Here is a 17370-nt window from a genome sequence, read left to right as displayed (position 1 = left end):
GGAGGTCCCGATGTGGATGTGTCTCAAAGCTATTGACCCCATAATGGCTAAAAATGTACTCAGACTACGACGATTGAAGTGGGGCTTAATACCAAACCCAGTGATGGCACGCTGTCTACAACTCTAGGATAGGCTCAAGGGTCCTTTAAAGTTACTCTCCTCACAGTGTCCCCTGCTGTCGTTTGTGGGCAATCCATCATTTTGCCTGGCTTACACTGACCCAGCCATTTTTGCAGCATGGAAGTATGGAAGTGCTTGGGCTTGACTAGTATACACACATTGGTCACCTCTCTGATTTTACAGGAGCAAACTCATGTCCCTGGGAGAGAACTCTTTCATTATTTTCAGATATCCCTCTTCTTTACCCCATATTTACCTACCTCCACCCCCCCTAATGAGTATGACCCTTTTTGAAGGCATCTGCAATTTAGGTCTCCGTGCTCCAGTTATTATCGCTAAGCTTTATCCCCACCTCACAACAGTGGCTCCCTCTTTGCCCCTTTACACCACCCATTAGATTGAAGACATGAACATCACCTTAGAATTGGAAGATTGGAGGGGCATTTGGGCTACAACTAATGCTTCTTCACAAAATATGCTTGATACTAAAACCAGGGTCCTGTTATATTGGTATCTGGTCCTGGCAGGAACATCTAAATTTCTACTTGCTTTCGTGGTTGTGCTGCGAGGGGCTCACATATACATGTCTGGTGGACATGTCTGGTTGTGCAGCATTTTTGGGCTAAGGTATTCAAAATTCTCTCAACCCTCCTGGGTAGGTCTCTCACTCCTGATCCTGCCCTTGCATTACTGAATCATTGCCCCCCAGACTTTATGAGAGCATAATTAAAACTTGTTATACAGCTCCTTACAGTCTCTAGGCAAACCATAGCTAAGGCCTGGAAATCCACATCACTCTGTCTCCTGGAAAATAAGAATAGGGTCACCTAAGCCAAGCTTCATAGCAAGATCAAGGTGACCTTAGTAGGCAAGGTTCAATGGCAATTAAAAATTTGCCCTGGTATGGACGGTGGACGCCCCCCCCCCCCTTTTCTCGTGTGGAGTCAGTTGGAATCTTTTTGATATGCCTACAAGTTCTTACCCAATGTTCACATTGCCTATAATCTAGATGTAATAGGTACTTTTCTCTATTATGTCAATAACATTTTTGTGGGAGGGCTGTCCCTCTATTGTTACTTACCCCTCCTGATATACCATTGTAATCCATTTTCTTGTTACCATTTTATATACCAAAAGACTCTAACTATTTTTGTTTATCTGTACTAATAATCCCAACTTGTGTATCACTGAATTACTCAGATTATTCTTTGTATGTTCTGCTTTCAACTTTTATACCAATAAAAGTATTGAACAAGAAAAAGATAAATATAAAAATGTAAATCTATAAATAATGTTTAACCCCCCTCCCCCCAAAAAATATATTTAAAAAAACTCCTACCCCTGCCTGAAGAACCTTTGCTTCTCTCTTTAGGCCTGCATGACCTTTCTTTTTTTTAATAAAGGAAAATAGTGAACCAAATATACCTGATTACAAAATGTACATCCAAACCCCAGCAAGGCCAATGGCAGCTAAGTTTATCAAATTTAATCTGGCTATTTTCTATGCTAATAGACAAGCAATTTTCAAACAAATGTCATAGGGAATCAATCCAATATGACTGTTTTGCATCCAAAAAAGTATTTATTCAGTCATTTTTGGCAAGGCAACAGTTTTTTGCGTAGCAGTAGCAGTGTAGCAGTAATGAGCTAGAATGGAGTGACGGAAGGAGCAGACACAATAGAACAAAGCAACTGCTCTCAGGCTGTTACTCCTTGTGGAGAATTCAATACTGGTTCTAATATAGATCTTTAAAGTCACCATTTTCTCTGAGTCCATCCAAATTTGAACATTGATGAACGGGGGGTGGTGTTGCCCCTGAAACACATTGGCTGTTTGCATATGACATTTTTGCTAGCCCACACAGCTGACATATAAGGAGTGAACCTGGAGATACCAATGACCTGCACTCATGGAACAGTGCCATCTGGTGGAATAGAGTGGCTCTTCGAGCTGTCCCTGGATGACATCTTTACTCGTTGATCTTGCACCCCTCGCTCACTTCCCTCCTTTGCTATCTATGGCATCCAGGTTTACTCGGAGACTTCATCATCATCCCATTCTCATTGTTGTCGGAGGTAAATTGGCAGTAAGCTGCAGGAACATCAGTGGCAATTGATTCTCTTAGCTTGTTGCCCCAACACTTTATGCTTCTATTTCTCTACTTCTCATCCTTAGATTAAATTAATTGCTGCACATCCTCTTGCAGGAAGTCACTGAAACTGTGATAAAAAAATCAGCAGACTCCTCCATTTCAGATAGCTGGGCAATGGTAGGATTAGCTGTTGATAAAGAGGAAGAATGGAGTACATTTACATCTGTAGAGGACACTACACTACTTTAAGCCTGGGAGAAAGAGGAGTTGTTTGATGAAGGCAATATAGCATGCCCTGGCTGTATAGCATTACCACTGCCAGGAAAAAAAACAGACATGCCCTGCTTCTTGAAGGTGTTCTCCAACCACAAACCACTGGTTTGGACTGTGGATACAGAACCTTCTCATCCACTAATATCTGCATGTACAACCTCTGTCTCTCCCATTTGGCCTCCTAGACATGACTGTAATATGTGATTGCCTAGTTTTATTAACAGCTATGATAGTAGCTGGATGGAAGTTACGGTGCTTTGTTGCACTTTGCACTGCGGTTCTTTTGTGAACTAAACTGTACCACAACAGTATGCAACCATGTGCTGCTAACATAGAACAGCCTTTGCTGTCTTAGCAACAAGTTCACACTGCTGCTGACCCCATTAACAAAATAAAAATAAAATACCCTGATAGTTTTTTTGTAGTTTTCTCATAAACAAGGATAAACACGAATACAAACAAAAAAATGAGGAACACAGCAATAGAATTTGTCATTCAACAAAAAAAAGTAGTTCTAAAAAGGACTGTTGGGTCTGTTAACAGTGAATTAGGAGGGGGTAACATTTCATTCTCCCTAGTTACCTCAAATTGCAATTTACTATAATGCATAAATGGCAATATACAGTGCTGAATGGATAGTAGCACTGTATAGCTCTTTAGTAGAACAGTAGCACGATACAATAGCACTTATTGTCTTGCCCTGTAATTACTGTCAGTCATTAACCCAAACACACATTGACAAGACGCTAATGGGAAAGATGGCTTTTAGGGCCTATTCACACTGTGTCAGTTACCTGCATTTTTCCCTATAGACACAAAGAAAAAAAATTGTTTTCTGTGCGCCATGTTCAGACCAGAATGCAGCATGTCTGCATAATATCACACCACTCTGCATGGTCCCACATGTCACCACACTGCTGTTCAGTGACATAAATGAAGTGTCACTTTGTATTCTTCAAATAAAGTTTGTTTTAAAAAAGGAAGCTGTGATACAAAAAATCATGTATGACACCGCACTCTAACACAGCTCTACAGCCCAAAATGCTGTGCGGGCAGAAGTGGTTTGGGTTGCAGGGCTGGCACATTGTTCACAAAACAGTATTGCACCTGGCAGTGCAGTGCAAGTCATTATGGGATGTGTGTTTTTGCTCTCCAGCCAAATGTCCTTTAAAATTTTGAGTCTGATTGAAGCTGAACATGCAAATTTTGGACTAAATTTAACATTGGTCCAAACCCGGTGCTAGGCCTAAACCCTATCCAGCTCAATGCAAAAAACAAAGAAGACTATCTGCCCTTCAAAAATGCAGGGGTAAGGGCAGGCAGCAAACAGAAGCTGGAATGTCACATTCAAGGGAAGGGCCAATCAAATAGAAATTCTAGACATACTTTGGGGAGATTTCTGATATTAACGATAAGGACTAGGAGACCTGGGATGCTGGAAGAAAGCAGGAGAAGTGTTGGGGTGCTGGAGGTGGAAGATGTAGCCCAAGTGCTCAATGCAAATAAAAATGTAGGTTCTTTGCAAGATTAGGCTGTTATTTCAGACAGATGATGATGGCTTTCAGGAATACTGCCATGTAGAATAGAGAGAGAAATCTCTCTAATGTTTAAAAATAAGTATATTTCTGAAGCTCAGAAAGAAACAGATTAGGTTTTTCTAATCGAGGAAGTGAAAGGCTCCTAAAACAAGGTAGAAATGGCAGAAAAATGACTGTTTGGATACCAAGTGCTGGCATACTGTAGTGCTAATGTGACCAAATATGTGGAAACTACACCAGAAAAATCAGACTCAAAACTAACTGAAAAATGCAAATGATTATAAACACAAATGACATAAAAAAAGAAACCTGTAGAAAACCCAGTGAACATGCGAGAAAACTAACTGACTACCTAGCTATCTATGTACAGAAGGGGATCAGGCAGTGAAAGAGACCAGAAACAGAGGACAGAACAGTTCAGTTTAGGGAGTAACAGACTCTGCATATACTGGCACACATGTAAATACTGAGGCACTGAATATTTATTGAGGTAAAGATAAAACCCCCCCCAGCAACCAGCATCAGGTGGTAACTAATTGCTGGGACCTGCTGTCTGCTCGAAGACAACCTCTGGTGTACACTGGAAATACACCATTCAAGTCTGGGGACCAGAGCACCACAAGTAGGTGTTCTAGTTCCTGGTAATGATCTTTGATAAGGTTAAAAGCCCAACACTGGACCAGGCTGTCCATCCTTCCACAAAGCAGGCGAGCAAAGAAAGGGCACATGGCAGCATATATGTGGGAGAAATTATGGAGGTAGGGGGATAAGTTTGCTTGAGGTCTCTCCCCTGTCACCATTTTTCTCTTGGTATCAGGAAAACTTGTCAGAAGTGACTATGCTGATAGCAGAGGAACGAAGCAGCAGACAGAAATGACACTTAGTGCTTTTAATTGAGACAAGCACACACTATAGAGGGATATGCTTTTTTTGGTATTTTATGTCTGAGGTTTACAGCCACTATAATAAGAGCCAACTCACTAATACTAGAAGACTCTATATATACAGTGGATAGACAAATAGTCAAAGGCCCTCCTGCGCTATAAATGGAAGTAAACCTAGCCTAAAGCTGCCAACACTCAACAACTGATACCAAAAACAGTGTAAATTATATATATAAATAGTGTAGTGCTCATAATTAATACTAAAAAATGTGTGACCAATTCATGCAATGCAGCCCTAAAAAAATCAAAGTTCATACAATATAACTCTCCATAGCAATAGTGTAAAAATATATAAATAGTGCCAAACTTAAAATTAATATTTGTGTCCCGTACTGGACACACGTGTTCACACACTAAATCAATATAACATATAACAGGTGCCTTAAACAATGTGCACACACACCTACTGCATTAAATAATGCCTAGGTATTTAAAAAAACCCTATCATACAAGGGGCTAAACATAAAGTGCTATAGTGCCAAAACAGTGCAAAAAAAAGTGTCCACTCTTTCAAAAAATTAATATCAGCAATGTCCTTCTGGTGATAAATATAATCATGCAATGTGTAGTGGTAATTGAAAAATTTGTGATTGTGCCAAAATATCTTCTGCTATTGGCGGCTAAATTGCCTCCTCACCTCCTCCCAGTGACCCCTAGGGGCCAACAGGTTTGCAGGATCACCCTGGATCCTTAACTCATATGGGCCAGCAGCTTCCTTCCTTCAATGGATCTCCTTATGGGGCTCCTATTTCCCCTGATCGGCCAAGGTATCTCTGAAGGACAATGGCTCACCAATCCAGTGAGCCAAGAAAAAAAGACCCTCTAAGTGTAGTACTTCAATACGACTCCTTTATAAAAAGGTTAGGAATAACACTCACATTCCTAGCAGTCCTCCCTCCTCACCGATGTGTGGGTACACTGCATGTGTATGGGACTTCCTTGTTGTAGCAAGTTGGTGTCGCACGCCGGAAGTGCGTCACCACGCACCGGAAACTGCGGACTCGCGAACCACTATAGGCCATTCTATGCCAACCTAAGTTCAGAGGTTAGGAATTATTGGTAATTTATTGGTATAGCGGCAAACAGTCATATTAGTTTGTGCTTTTTTAAAACTGTAAATTATTTGGGTTCGCCTGGAACCCAGCCCTGAACCCAAAGCTCATCCCTGCTGTCCATCCTGTCTGCTGTGGAGAGCCAGGGCATTATGGGATCCTCACCAAATTTTCCTGTGAACACTACAGTTGTTTGGTTTGAGTATTCCCAAGTCAAATATTAAAAATTCAGAATTTCACTTTAACTCAACCAGGAACAGCAACACTAGCTGGCAATTGGGCAGCTGTATAGTGTGATGTATGCCTTTATTTTTATGTGTGGAATAAATAGCAGATATGAGGCTCCAAACTTGACTCTCTCCCTGTACCTCCAGCTCTTATCAGACACATACCCAGGAGTGCATCCCTGCTCAGTTGTTCCACTTGTCATGTAGAAATGGACGGGCAGCACACTGATGCCTCCACCAATGTAAGACAAGCTTCAATATAGTAAATAGAGCATTCACAACATATAGTCTTGCCTGTCTACCTCCCACTCCAACACATTTCACCCTACAAAGGGCTTAATCGTGAGGTCAAATTTTCTAATTTTTCTCCATGATTAGCCTTTTTTGTGGAGTGAAACACTTTGGAGTGGGAGGTGGACAGGAGAGACTATATGTTGTGAATTCTCTACTTATTATATTAAAGCTGATTTTTCATCAGTGATAGAATGATTGTGAGGCCTGTTCATTTCTAATGTCTTTTCATAAGTATACAGTAGAAATATATCCAGTTCAAACCATCCCTAAAAATGTGAGTAGACACAACCTATAAAAATAGCAGCTGCTCTATGAACACTATGCAGCTTGCTCCTCTAACAACACAAAGCATCAGGTCACGACTGTTACAACCTTGGCAGACTGATGACACCAGAAATCTTAAACAACATAGTCGTGCGCTGGAGCAATTGTGGCGTAAAACCAAATCCCACCAAGCATTCACCCGATATAAATCTGCTTCCTTAACATACAATTCCTCCCTTTATGCTGCCAAACAAGCCTTCTTTGTCACTCTTATTAATACCTTCTCATCCAGTCATCGTCTCTTCTCTACTTTTAACTCTCTACTTTCTCCACCTCCACCTCCACCCAGTACCTCACTCACTGCTCACGAGATTGCAAATCATTTCAAAAACAAGATTGACGTAATTCGTAGGGGCATCGCCACTGCACAGACATCCATCCCACTTAGCATACCTTATACTAAACCTCCCTCAACACTTTCCCCTTTTGACCTCACTACTACCGAAGAGGTCACTAAGGTTTTCTCAGTAGCCCGTCTCACTACCTGCCCCCTGGATCCTGTCCCCTCACAACTACTACGGTCACCTTCTTCTTCCATCCTATGCTCCCTCACTCACATCTTCAATCTTTCCCTCTCTAACGGTGCCTTCCCCTCCCCTCTAAAGCATGCGCATATCACTCCCATACTTAAAAAGCCCTCCCTGGACCCCACCAACATGAACAACTTAAGATCCATCTCCCTGCTGCCAATTACCTCTAAACTCCTTGGACGCTTAGTCTACAATCGCCTGAGCTCCTACCTCACCGGCAACAACCTTCTTGACCCTTTACAGTCTGGCTTTCGCTCACTACACTCCACTGAAACTGCCCTACTAAAACTCACTAATGATCTACTAACAGCTAAAACCAATGGCCACTACTCCATACTCTTACTACTTGACCTCTCCGCGGCTTTTGATACGGTTGACCATCCCCTCCTCCTCAAAAAAATCCACTCTCTTGGCCTCAGAGACTCTGCTCTCTCCTGGTTCTCCTCCTACCTATCGCAGCACTCCTTCAGTGTTACCTATAACGCTGCCTCCTCCTCTTCACTCCCTCTTTCTGTCCTTGGACCCCTTCTCTTCTCCATCTACACCTCCTCCCTTGGTCACTTGATAAACTCCCACGGCTTTAAGTACCATCTCTATGCTGATGACACACAAATCAATCTTTCTAACCCTCACCTCACCCCTTCAGTCTCCTCTCGCATCACTAACTTACTAAGTGACATATCGGCATGGATGTCACTCCACTTCCTCAAACTCAATCTTTCCAAAACTGAGCTCTTAGTATTCGCCCAGGCCCGTGCCCCCTCCCCTGACTTCTCCATCAAGATCAATAACATAATCATCATTAACTCCCCTCATGCCAGGGTACTAGGTGTAATCCTAGACTCCCATCTGTCCTTTCAGCCCCAAATCCAATCACTGTCCAAATCTTGTAGACTTCACCTCCACAACATCTCCAAGATACGGCCATTCCTAACCTCGGAAACCACTAAGCAACTTATCCACTCCCTTGTTATATCTCGCCTTGACTATTGTAACTCCCTCCTCATTGGCCTACCTCATCGCAGGCTATCCCCTCTTCAGTCTATCATGAATGCTGTTGCCAGACTCATTCACCTTACTAACTGTTCTGTATCAGCCACCCCTCTCTGCCAATCCCTCCACTGGCTTCCTATTTCCCAACAGATAAAATTCAAAACACTAACAATAACATATAAAGCCATTTATAACTCTGCCCCAAATTACATCACCGATCTTGTCTCTAAATATCACCCAAATCGTACTCTCCGCTCCTCGCAAGACCTCCTCCTCTCTAGCTCCCTTGTCTCCTCCTCCCATGCTCGTCTCCAGGACATCTCCAGAGCTTCACCCATCCTCTGGAACTCTCTACCCAAATTTATCAGACTATCGCCTACTCTGCTCACTTTTAGGCGATCTCTGAAAACCTATCTCTTCAGGAAAGCCTATCCTGCCCTCAGCTAATACTGATATCTTCTACTCTTCCAACCAGTCCATCCCCCACAGTTACTAGCTTTTGTACCACTAGCCCCTCCCTCCTAGATTGTAAACTCCAAGGAGCAGGGCCCTCAAATCCCTCTTGTATTGAACTGTATTGTTACTGTATTGTCTCCCGTTATATTGTAAAGCGCTGAGCAAACTGTTGGCTCTATATAAATCCTGTATAATAATAATATTAATCATTGGCATCTACCTGTAAATGTGTATGCAGCTTTACACAACTCAGTTAAAAATGAAATATTTGCTACTGATTGAATTATACAGTTCTTTACTGGGTATGTATTGCTAGGTTGCTTTGCTGCTCTGCCCCGTGCACATTCATGTTACAACATGTGCCATGTATTCACATGCTAACAGATAAAGGACTATCTACTATCATTAATTATGTTCACAAAACATATTTTTATGTAACTAGAAATAAGATGGCAGCAGGATTGTAATGGTAGGACAGAATTCTTTTGAAAGGATTCCAGTTAAAGGAAATCTTAAAAATATATATGCAATATAACGCAGAAAGGAAATGGAAGCAGCTGAGATAAGTGTGTCAAGCACTTACAAATCGATAGCAAAATGTGTCACAGAGCTCATGCCAAGGACACCTTGTGCTCCTGTCACTGAAGAATTAAATGCAGCTGCTTTATCATTTCACATATAAAGCGTTACAGTTTGCAGTCTCTATCAAACCCACTGACTAACTAAAGCAAAATATGGTAATGCAAAGCAATTCTGCTGTTAATGTAAAAGGATGATTTTATAAGTAGTGTATTGTGGGATATATCTGTCCTTAGTTATTTCATAGTGCTTGCCAAAATCTTGAATAGTTTCCTATTACAGCAAAATAGAGTCATGTGGTGGTGCATGTGGTTTTAGTAATATAATGAAATCATAAGAATAAACCTGCAGATTTTTTTTTTCATGCAGGTGTGCGCCATATCATTATTCAACAATTATAACAATGTAACTCTGCTTTACTTTTTTACTGTTTAAATAAACAAACCTTAGCAATATTCGCTAAATAAAATAATTTGTGGGCTATGAATAAAGGTTGGAATATAACTTGTTTTTTTTTTCACTAAATATTGTTCACTCACTTTTTTTCCTGTTGTGTTATTTATAAAGCTTATCCATTGTCACTATTCTATTTTCCTACTAATTCCCACTAATAAATTACAGATGTTATTGGGGTGTTTTTAATACTAAACAATCCAGAATTCTGAATATCTTTATATACAGATTATGTAATATTCACTGATTGTTAAAAGGTTAAGCTCTCCTTTATGAAAAAAATAATAAATGCACATATTTTTGCAGGTAAAATATGTGCATGTATTATTTTTCTCACAGGAGCCTGTTAAGTATTATACTAGAGATCAATGGATCACAGGTGCAATGACAGGCTCCTGCAGACACTTGCTACAGCTCTGTGCCCATACTGTTGTGAGTGGGGCCAGCTCACCCTGCACACAGGCGTACCTTGTCTCATGTATATGCTCACCAATGTCGAGGACCAGATGGGGCCGCAGTCATGTGGATACAGCATTAAGGCAGAACCTCACCTTAGATGTGAGCCGTACACTTTGTGCAGCTGTGTACCACATGCAAATATCTCTGATGAAACACTCTGTCCCATATCACTGCACACCTTTTCTTTCAAAATTTAGCATTGTGAGGGGGGGGACCACTGAGTCTGTGTCCCACTCAACCAGTTCAGCAAACCTTTGCCATCTCACTCCCAGTGACAGAAAAGTTTACCACCATGCACTAAGCGTGGACCTCATGCTTACACCTAATTAACTGTTGCTCTCCCATACCTACAGCTAGGTCCAGGGGGTCTCCATACCACGGGTTTGGTCCCAATTACTTTTCAGGCACCGACCCCCTTGCTAATGGAGGACCCCTTACCCATGTATGGTACCATTCTCCACTGTCTGGCTGCCATTAAATTCCCACCAGTTCATGGTTGCCCATAGCAACTACACTCCTCTGTTGAGTTAACACTTCATGATTGCCTTCTGTTTCTTCCTCTTTATCTCATATGTGATTAAAGGCCATGTTCTTCAGACCAGGCATTCAAACAATTAACAACTTTACTGGATGTGCTCAACAGTACAGTCCAAAGCTATCTATCTATCCTCAGGATGCCTTTGCATACCTTGCACAGGTAAAGTCCATGGTCTAAAATAGTCCTGTCCTAGGTAGATTTCCCTGGCTGGTGATTTGCAGGTTGTTAGCGGTTACATCAACATGATGGGCATGTTGATCTTCTTCTCATGTGGTCATGGCAGCCCCCTGCACAGCAGCACATTTTATTAGAAACACACGGTAGAGAATAGAGCCCAGAAAAGCCCTGGAAAATGCAGAACCTGGCTTAACCCCCTCCCAACCTGGGCAACTGATCTAACTCACAAACACCTGTAAGCACCTGCTTACAGATTTTTACATGATTTCAGCAGCAGAGATGTAGGAAGTGTCAATGGACTTTGAGTTTCACTGATCAACGCACTTGTAGTCCATTGAGAACAAGTCTTTTGCAGCCGTGGCAAACAGGTCTTGTAGTTTACTCATTCACAGATCTCTGTGAATGAATGAATGATGCTGATTTTAAATTTGACAGCAGCTTTAGGGGAGAAGAACCCTCACACACTGTCTTAGGGAGGGGGTTTTGGGCAAGAGAGGTGAGTGCTTAGGAATTTTATACCCTAAACATGATTGTAATATATAACATGTTTCTAAAAAGGAGCCTAATCTTTGAAATTCTGGAAACATATTTTTAGTTAAAGGCATAGAGGTAAAATTTCTGGTTTTCCCATCTTTTCCTTATCTGTGAAAGTTTTTTTGACTCAACACAATTACTTCCTGTATAAGTTATGCCCTTAAAAGAAAAGAGGGAGACTTCCTTTTTTGGCGGAGTCTGCTCTCTCTTCTTCACCACTTGTAATAGATTACAAGAGTCTTTTAGACATAATCACCCTGCAACTGTAACTCAACCTTCGAACCACATAACTCCCATCTAATAGATTTATTTCATAGTGGTAGCGAGCTGGAGGATGTCCTGCCAATGACACAAACCCAGATTCAAATCACCTACAAGTGACAAACTGACATAACTGAAAAAATGTAGGATCCTGAATTCATCTTGAGACCCAATAACTTGAGATTCATTGGCATACTAAAGTCCTCCAAGCCCTGGAAATTGAATAAACTGTGCTCCCTACAAGTTTCTAAGCCACTAGACTTCAAAAAGCACTGTTTAGAATAGAGAAAACTCACTGTACTGGCCCTAAAACAGGGCAAGTTATCACAAAATATTTGCATTTTACTTGAAAAACATGCCTTTCATACACAAATAACCTTATCCTCAACAGCAGCAAAATATTGATTTCTTCTGAATATTTGTCAGTGATCACTGAGCAATGTAAGGCTTTCAATCAAATGTCCAGAAAATTAGTGGATGCATGAATCAAATTTGCACTCCTGTACCCAGCAACCCTAAAGTTATTTACCTCTGATGGGAAGATGTGCTATTTCACAGATCCTCTGGCTGCTGAAACATTTGGGAGATCAATTGCCATTGACCTGCCACTGCATCTTTCACAAAGTAGCATTGACAAAATCGAGATCTCCAATCTTGGACTATGACAAGTGAGACAATCCTGAGATGGACTACGATGTTGATGAGACCCTTCAAAGACATAAATTCCTTACATTTTCAATGGGTCTCTGTCCTCTTAAGAGTCTGTGAGCTGCAGTAATTACTGTGCACAAGGGTTTTCTGTACATATTTTTTTTCTAGAGTAGTTGATTGCCAATGTTCTTCTATGTGTCCTATATTTCATAAATTGTTTTTTTATGTTCACTGTAGCTACAGTTGTGTTCAAAATAATAGCAGTCAGACATCACTAACCTGATCAATCAATGTTTTTGGTAGAAATGATATTTCTACATGGCAAATAATTTACTAGCAGGTGTAGTAGAGTGATAGAAATCCAACAGACCCAACAGTCATGACATGCATGCTGCTGATTCTGTGTAATTGAATCACTAATTGAAAGGGGCATGTTCAAAATAATAGCAGTGTGGAGTTCTATTAGTGAGGTCATTCATTCTTTGAAAAACAGGTGGCAATTATTGCCCTTATTTAAGGAAGGAAGGCAGCAAATGTTGTACATGCTGGTTACAGTGCATTTCTCTCTGAAATTCTGAGGAAAGTGGGTCGTTCCAGACATTGTTCAGAAGAACAGCATACCTTGATTAAAAAGTTGATTGGTGAGGGGAAAACATGTAAAGAAGTGCAGAAAATGATAGGCTGCTCAGCTAAAATGATTGCAAATGCTTTAAAATGGCAACCAAAACCTGAAAGACATGAAAGAAAGCGAAAAACTACCATTCGAATGGATAGAAGAATAGCCAAAATGTCAAGGACTCAGCCAACAATCAGCTCCAGGAAGATCAAAGAAGGTCTAAAGTTACCTGTGAGTACTGTTACAATTAGAAGACGCCTATGTGAAGCCAAGCTATCTGCAATAAGCCCCCGCAAAGTCCCACTGTTGAAAAAAAGACATGCTGAAGAGGTTACAATTTGCCAAAGAGCACATTGACTGGCCTAAAGAGAAATGGCGCAAAATTTTGTGGACTGATGAAAGTAAGATTGTTCTTTTTGGGTCTAGTGGCCGGAGACAGTTTGTCAGACGACCCCCAAACACTGAATTCAAGCCACAGTACACTTTGAAGACAGTGAAGCATGGTTGCGCAAGCATCATGATATGGGGATGTTTCTCATACTATGGTGTTGGGCTTATTTATTGCATACCAGGGATCATGGAGCAGTTTGAATACATCAGAATACTTGAAGAGGTCATGCTGCCTTATTCCGAAGAGGAAATGCCCTTGAAATGGGTGTTCCAACAAGACAACGACCCCAAACACACCAGTAAATGTGCAACATCTTGGTTCCAGACCAACAAGATTGACGTTGTGGAGTGGCCAGCCCAATCCCCGAATCTTAATCCAATAGAAAACTTGTGGGGTGACATCAAAAATGCAGTTTTTGAGGCAAAACCAAGAAAGAGAGAAGAACTGTGGAATGGAGTCCAATCATCCTGAGCTGGAATACCTGTTCACAGGTGCCAGAAGTTGGGTGACTCCATACAACACAGATGTACAGCAGTTCTCAGAAACAGTGCTTATACAACTAAATATTAATTAAGTGATTCAAAGGAAAGCAAAATCTTCAAACATTTTTCAGTTTATATAGTGAATGTTTGAGTTTGTAAAGAAGAATACAAACACTGCTATTTTTTTGAAAAGTCTAATATTCACTTTTCTTCAATTTTTTTAGAGGAACAACACAAATTTGATATATTCTTCTTCATGTTTTGATTTGGAATAGAATGTGTAGTGTTCCCAATGCATTTGTGTGTATGGAAATAAAAGCTATTAGAAGGATTTTGAGCTTTATTCACTTTTTCAACACACTGCTATTATTTTGAACACAACTGTATGTCTTGTGGCATTCATACTGTCTTAATGCTACTTGGCTACTTGGCTGTAGAGACAGATGAAACAGCATTCTGCTTGAATGTCTCTGGTTCCTCCTAATATTACTCATATACTACATTTTAGAATACTATACTCCTAAATCCCCTTGATGAAAATCATAACATGAAATGTCAACTAACTAAGATCTCCTCACAAGTGTACCAAAGTTTGAGAAAATCTAAAAAACTTCAAAAGAGGATGAGATATTACTGCAAGGGACCTATTTTTCTCATGCCTACTTCCATTTTCTGCTGACATGCTGGACCTGAGATGTGTGAAGGGCATCTGCACCAGGGAGAAAAGCTGGCGTTCTAAAAAATTGCAAAAATTAAAAAATCTACAAAAATTTGAACTGCTGAATTCTTTCATATGCCAAGATGAACATCAATCACCTTTACAGCTGTCACCCTTTATAATATTTATAGCCTAAACATGCTCAAATATCCTTTCTTCAGATCATTTACAAACAAGGTTCTAAGACAGAACTACTCTTCAGACATAATAATCAATGGTGAACTCAGCACTGTCCAACATCCTACTGAAGATGGACTACAGAATTCACCCATTTTACTGCAGCACACAAAACCTTGTCTAGGTTAGATATGATTTTGGTTAGTAGACCACTCTTGTTTCACATTCACCAGTGAAAAACCCTCCCTATCTTTATCTTAGATCATGCTTCCATTGCATTACAACTAAGGGATCATTTATCAAAAAAGAGATTTAATTCCAACAACATGTAAAGAACTGGTGGATGGAATACAAATATTACAACAAGGAACACATGTCCAATCCCAAATTATTTTGAGAAATGGCAAAGGTAGTGCTTAGGGGGAAGATTTTAGCTTATTGTTCTACTCTAAAACAGACAACTTTCAAAGGATATAGACAAGCATGTCGAACTGTTGTTATTGCTTATAAGTTATTTAAATATAACATGTCAGGCCAGAACTGGGACACCTTGATACAAGCAACAAACTTGTGTGCAATCTATGGGTTGATAATTAAAACAATACATTAGGTCTTATAAAGAGGTTTTAATAGGGAAACATATCTGGTTGATTGTTAGCAAATCTAGTCAGGAGACACATCATATCATTTCAGTTACAGACAAATATGGGTCTTTTAAACATATTCCCAGAGCTGCAGCTGTTTCCTTTCAGTATTATAACAACCTACATTTATTCAATTCAATTCTGAGGTGGGAGATGATTTCTGCAAATGTGTAATACTTCCTTGCTTGAACATGGAGGATCTCCAGTTCTTGAATGATGCAACTACCCTAAGAAAATATACTAAAGTTGTCAAGTATTCTGCAAAATGATGAAGGCAATGGACCCTGGTGGCATAGCCAAGGAATTTTATTAATTTTTAAAAACAATATCACTGTATCACTGTACATCTCTGTATAACCACATCTATTAAATTGAACTCATGTTTAATTTAAAGTCTTATGCAAGAAAAACAAAAACCCACTGGTACCTGGGGCATACCACTTCATTTATTTAATCAAACTGTAGACAGGTGCAGTCTACTTTCTCCACTGTAGGTAACACTCATCCATAGCAGCATTGCAGTTGGAGAGGAAATCAAGAGGAACATAGTTCCTCTATGGTTTCCTGGGTCAGGACCAAGATGTCCAGTTGGATGCTGCTTCCCCATGTGACACTAGCAGCCATCCTGGGTCAGGCAGAGTCTATTTAAGGCCCTGGCTCCCAGGCTTGGTGAGCATCTGTTTGTGCATAGAGCAGGGACAGATACCCCAACTGTTAGGGACAGAACTAGTGGCAGGGAAAGGTTCCTGACAAGGAGGAAAAGTGTACAGTTTGCAATTTCTCAGGACATCTTCTCGTTTGGGCAAGAGACGGCCAGGCCGCATTCTGCCCCTTCTAACAGACACTATCAGTTTAGCTGAAGCCTGCTCTCCACACACTATCAGGACCAATGAGTGCTCCCGATTGGACTGTTCTCCCAACAGGTATTTGCAGTACTTCAATACAACTTCTTTACAGCGCACTTGGACTGTGCTTGTTATTGCCACCGCACAACAGTGCACCCCCACCTACAAACCAGGATGTAAAATACTCTTTCCAAAATCCTGTCCAACTAGCAACTCAAGTAACTATCCTCCCTAAACTTGTTGGCCCTGCTCAATTGGGCGTCATACTGTGCAGCGAGAAATGCAATTATAAGCAGAGAATTCTATGCTTTTAATATACTTGTCACTTCCACTATAGACTGCATTATCAAATGCCCAAAAGGTTTATACCTAAGTAGTAACGTCAAACACTTGCTAATGACTTGCCCTAATAGTCTTTTTTAGGTGAGAGACATTCCGGTTTATGTTATTTATTTCAGGACACAACAGGAAGAAGTCCCCTCATTTGGCTCTCTTGCATTCCAGACATGAAACCCAAAATCAAAATCCACTGCTTCTGGTTTCACTAAAAACATAAACACTTCTTTATTTTAGCAGCAAAAATGAAGTTTAAAAAAACTGTTTGCTGCATACCCTTCCTACTCCTGAGAATTAAATTCAGTATTGCACAAACTTATCATACTTGGCAACTTTGATGCTACTAAACACAGACACATCCTACAGGGTTTTGATACTTGGACCCTGTTTCTGAAATACACCCTTCTACCTCAAAAAATAAAATAATTTATACATTTAAGAATATATTATGTTACCACATGACAACTACAATTGATATACTATAGATAAAAGAGCCAAAAAAGTAAGCAGGCTATCACTTTTATAGCAACTTCACTATATATTTATTGATCATTCAAATAGCCTCTGGAGCTTTTTTTATCTATACATCTTCCTGTATGTGACATGACATTATAGAGTTTTTGGTGTTGCAACACAAAGGACTGGAACGAATTACAGCACACCCATTTAGATTTTTACTTCTTTTATGCCATGAGATTTTTCCTTCTCATCAGTTTCCTGGTATC

The sequence above is a fragment of the Staurois parvus genome, unplaced genomic scaffold (assembly GCF_062004578.1).
Source record: "Staurois parvus isolate SC_StPar_1 unplaced genomic scaffold, SC_StPar_1.0 ptg000243l, whole genome shotgun sequence".
In the NCBI taxonomy this organism is placed as follows: Eukaryota; Metazoa; Chordata; class Amphibia; order Anura; family Ranidae; genus Staurois; species Staurois parvus.
Note: the sequence above shows the minus strand (reverse complement) of the source record.